This window comes from Capsicum annuum, chromosome 10 (assembly GCF_002878395.1).
Source record: "Capsicum annuum cultivar UCD-10X-F1 chromosome 10, UCD10Xv1.1, whole genome shotgun sequence".
Lineage (NCBI taxonomy): Eukaryota > Viridiplantae > Streptophyta > Magnoliopsida > Solanales > Solanaceae > Capsicum > Capsicum annuum.
The window spans coordinates 89,425,965-89,431,814 of NC_061120.1; positions in this window are offsets into that span (position 1 = coordinate 89,425,965).

A 5,850-nucleotide genomic window follows, 5' to 3' on the forward strand; every position below is an offset into this window, starting at 1 on the left:
AAAAAAAAAAAAGAAAACAGTGTTTGAGGTAAAGCAATCTTTGTAGCTAGTTGCCAAATGTTATGGGTAGGGCTTGGGGTGGGGGGAGGGGGGGGAGGGGGGGCGTTAAGTAGGAATAATATTAACAGTTATAATAATAAAGTATTACACTACGGACTACTTAGCCTAGTTTAATTGAAAAATAAGTGTTTCCCATAACATTTGGGGACTCGCTACAGAGGTTGATTTACCTTTCAGAAATAGTTCCTACCAAGTCTAGCCAGACTACTTTTCAGACGAACACCGGAGGAACTACAAAGAGTCTTTGGACTTCAAGTTGTTACAATATATATGAACTAGATAGTGATGGCCCATGCTAGCACGGGCCCAATGTTGAAACATTTCACTAACTAACGGATATATAGACATATATTATTTATGCATAGATATTACGTGGTTGCCAAGTGTTTTGTTAGCGATTGCAGCTGTATTATTTACATCACATGTTTATATGCCATGCTATTTTCATGTTGGAAACAATGTCAATCTAAATACAATAACACAAAAATAACAATTCGATTCAAGAAATTCACCCAAAACCAATAGAGTAAAGGATTATTTTGAATTGCATTATCCAGAGAATGCAATGCCAATGAGGGTAGGGAAGAGCTTCCCCATTTTTTTTTCTACACTCGCACTTCTTATTCAGCCTTATGAACATGTTTTTCATCAAAATCTATTGTTTCATTCCGGAAAAAAATATCAAGGTTGACAACTATAAAAAGCCATTAACTTAGAAAGAAAAAGGGCAGTTAATTAACGTCGTATCATATAATTGAAAAACAAAATAACCATACAAGGTCTATCCCTTAGCTTAAAAAGGAGAGTGAAATGACATTTAAGTCATTTGAACTAAATAAAGATCTAAAGTCCCAATAACAACATAACTACTCAAGTGGAAAAATAACAATGGTTGTTATCAAGCAACTTGAGTATATCTAATAAACTTGTCATCAAATTATTGTAAAGTGACATCAAAACAAGAAAAATATAATACTAAAAAAGATGCATAATGGAACACTTGTTACTAAGTGCTCTTGCCTTTTTACTTGATCACAAGAAAAGAAACTAATCAGTTAAGCCGTTGAACAAACTAAGATAGAAGAGATTATAATCCAAAAAATAGCAATGAACTAAGATAGAAGAGATTATAATCCAAAAAGTAGCAATGTAGTCAAACAAAATTAGCATCAGATAGTGGATAGAAAAGTTGAACCATGCCTAAGAGGCTAAGACCCAGTTTGCTCATGGACAAGAATGTGAAGACAAAAATACTACCAAAATACAATAAGTTACTAACCATAACCACACTATTACAAGGGAAATATAAATTCCAGTTAGCATATTAAACCATTAAAATCATAATGTGCACAAGCTGAAGTTCCTACAAATAAACACAAAAAACAGGAAGCTCCAACTTACCAATGAATTTGATTACTTGATATGTACTCTCTTTGTTATACTTTTTCTCGTTTCATGGACAAAAGGGCCAAATAGAACTTGCTGAAGTTTCAAAAAAGAAATTAAGAATCATCATAGGTTGTGTCTTGAGTGAAGGAGAGAGACAGGATCGAGACTTGTAGCTTGATTCTTTACTCATTCCAAGAATCCTTCAATACAAAAGCAGCAAACCACCTCTCTTGCTTGAAAGAGTTGAAATACATTGAAATGATATCAGTTATACTTAATAATAAAAAGATTTGACATAAATAAATCACAGACGAATTTGTCATGCAGCATATCAGGTGTGAAAGTAATAACCTTATGTTATGTCTTCCCTAGACTTGCAACAATTATACTACTACTATGATGTATGTCATGACAAGCAATGAAAGGAAGAGAATTTTTGAAGTTGAGGGAAAAAAATATTACCTAATATATTTATTCTATGCAATAGAAATTTCAAGTCGTTAAAGTGAATGTGAGACACTCGACTTCAGGCAGCACAACAAAAGGCATATATTATCAATACAAAAATGAATAAATTTTTAAAGGGAATATACAACTGCAAGAACAAAATTCTTGATCAGATAAATAACCAGTATTAATTTTAGAAGCATATTTGTAACTCTAGCAGTAGAGAACTGCTCAATTAAACATATAAGAACAAAAGAAAGTGCAACTCTATGTGAAAATATTAGAACATAACATTACTAAAAGCATTAAAATCAGTGTAAGAACTATATCAACACAATGAGCAACGTGTGATTTTCGCTGAATAGCGGCAAGCCTTAGATCTCCAATTTTCTTCTCCAACACATTTTCAAGAAACAACTCTACCAGTGGATATGTCAAAACCTGGAAAAATAATCCTAAGAAAATTAGACGCAGAACATTATGTTAGATTTGCCTTTACACAAGAGTAGAATACAGTACCGATATATGAATCGTGGGTACATCTCCGAAGTATTTGGAGAACAACTCAGCGTTAATAGTAGCACTCATCAGAATGACACATGATGGATATATGTAACCTCAAAAGCTTCTCACACCTGTCAAGTGAAAGAATGAAGCAAGTGAACGTTTTGAGAAGAGTTATAAGTTGACCGTCACAACCACAATTTCAAAGAATGCATTTGTTGGTTCAACATTATGATTTTCTATAAATAGCGGCATTTCTTTGATCATTAAGTATCCAACAACATAAGCAATATATAAGAATTAATCTTGTTTACTTTTTCTTTCTTTCTTTTTCTTTTTTAGAATAATATTTTTTTCTTTTCTTTATTAATTTCTCCATAATGGATAATTTCTTTGTGTTGGGAGCGTTGAAGAAACTTGGTATAATATTATAATATAAATCTTATTTTAGTTTTTTCAAGACTTGATTTTATTTAAAAGCTAAATACTTCGTGATGAAATTCTTGTACTAGAAATTAGTGTTACTTGATATTTTATATTATAGTTATAGTTATATTAAGTTGTGCTTCCCATAAGGAAGAAAACTAAATATATTATAAGTATTTCATAAAATATAAGTGAGGGAATAGGAAATATATATATATATACGCAATATATTTTATATATTTACATATTTTTATTTATTTATATCATAACTACATTAATAAACTTCCATGGATTTCTTTGTTCAGTTCTTTGCCATGATTGTAATATTTTGAACTGAACACTTTTTTAAAGAAAAATTATAATAATAAAAATTTAAAAAAAAATTGAATGACTATCATTCATGGGTTATAAGAATATCTTTTAAAATTCATATTTGTTTATTGGTGATTAAAATTGTAATATTTACTGATCCCAAGTGTATAGTGTTGTCGGGTGATATCGCCCAGTTCTCTTGTTTATTTGAAAATCTAGAACTTGCCTTGAATGTGATTTGAGGCAAAATACTAGGTAGATTTTTAAGTTGGGAAATGAAAGTAGGCCTTCTTGTTAAGCCATGACCAAAATTGACCTACCTAAATTATGTTTATCCCTCGTCATCCCCTTGAGCCTAAATAAATCATCTCTTGTTTTATTGATAAGCCAAATTCTAATTCAAAATTAATCTTTGTTATCACATCTATTCATTCACTTTATTCCCTTAGAGTCGATAAGAAATTGAATACAAAAATAGTGTGGGGAGTAAGAAAAAGAAGTAAACATTGATTCTTATTTAGCTTATCGGTATCTTAAGAATATTATCAAAAAAAGGAATGTTAGCAAAAAAAAATTACAAAAAAAAAAAGTTGATAACTACTTCTTGAAAAATGATTGAGGAAAAAGAAAATTAAAAAAAAATGAAGAAAAAAATGGAGGTTGATTTGTTTTAGAAGCAGAAAAGCAACGATGTTTAAATGCTAAAGTGTTGTGGTGTTTATAAGGGATTTGAGTCACTTTTATTCATATACATTCTATCCATCCCTAAACCTACATTCCAACCTTATTAAAGTCCTACATAATCTCAACTCAAGGACATAATCTCAACTCAAGGACTCCTATATTAGTGGAGAACTACATAATAGGCAAGCTTATGGAACTTCGAGTAGCTTGAGATACTTCTTTGTTGAGAGAGAGAGAATTTTTTTTCTATCTATGCCCTTTTTTCGATTTTATTGATATATTGTGTGATTTATGGGCATCTCTCTTCATTTGGTGAGACACACTGGGAAAATGAAAATATTATAATTTTGATTCTCAATAGGTGAATATGAGTGCGACTAAATTTATTTGAACTCATGATGTAGTATTTATTAAACTTTATTTTATCTAATAATTTTATTACTTAAAATTTTAATTGTTGTTTTATTTTATTTGCTCGAGGACGAACAAAGATTCAAGTATGGGGGTATTTGATGGATATATTTATTTATATATTTTTATATATTAAATGTTAATTGTTTTAAATAAATATACATAAATATATCATATTATTGTATATTTTCTGACAAATTCTACAGGAAGAAAGATACAAAAGAAGAAATAAAGAAATAAAAGAATTTCACGGGTGTAACCTCAAAAGCTTCTCACACCCATCAAGTGAAAGAATGAAGCAAGTGAACGTTTTGAGAAGAGTTATAAGTTGACCGTCACAACCACAATTTCAAAGAATGCATTCGTTGGTTCAACATTATGATTTTCTATAAATAGAGGCATTTCTTTGGTCATTAAGTATCCAACAACATAAGCAATATATAAGAATTAATCTTGTTTACTTTTTCTTTCTTTCTTTTTCTTTCGTAGAATAATATTTTTTTCTTTTCTTTATTAATTTCTCCATAATGGAGTAATTTCTTTGTGTTGGGAGCATTGAAGAAACTTGGTATAATATTATAATATAAATCTTATTTTAGTTCTTTCTGGACTTAATTTTATTTAAAAGCTAAATACTTCGTGTTGAAATTCTTGTACTAGAAATTAGTGTTACTTGATATTTTATATTATAGTTATAGTTATATTAAGTTGTGCTTCCCACAAGGAAGAAAACTAAATATACTATAAGTATTTCATAGAATATGAGTAATAATAATTTTTACTCACTTGTTATTTCAAATCTTTGAAATTGCTTCTTTTGATCCTTATCCTCGCGGAAGGATTACTTTGAACTATTTCTTAGATTTAAATAATCTCTATCTTATTTGTTTCAATTCGTATCCTCGCGGAGGGATTGACTCAAATAAAATTGTGGATTTGAGGGGTCTTTATCTTATTTCTTTCAATCTGTATCCTCGCGGAGAGATTGTCTCAAGTAAGTTTATTGATTTAAAGATTACTCGCAAAGGGTCTTTATTCCTCATGAACACATAAATTAAGTCTAGAAGATTATTCTACAATTTTATAGAAATTACTAAAATAATAATTTCATTATAATAAACATACTAAGTGAATTCAACAACCCCAACTTCCTCTCCAAGATAATCTTTAAACACTATTTCTTTACATATTTAAAAAAAAAAAAAATACTTTAGAAATTACTCTCCTTTCATCAGTTTGATTTTCAAATAGTAATCAAGATAATACAAATTTGTAGCATAGATTTTCCAATCTCTGTGGGACGATATCTTAAACTATACTAAAATTTGATAGAGTACGAGCAACAAAAATCCCATACATATTGGCCCCGTCAAGACGCAAATCTGGTCTTCGCAGAAGGAGGTTATGTAAAATTATCAAGAGAAAATCTTCATTCATGCCTCTTTCATTGATTTCATCATCAAGCAGATGGCTAACACCAGTCAAATCAGGGTCCTGAACCTACACTTGAAAGGAAGGGAGGGAAAAATCATCTTTCCTTCGAATAGATAGAAAACCTCTAAATCAGTATGTATTAATCCAAGCTAATAATTACATAGATAACTATATATCAATAAT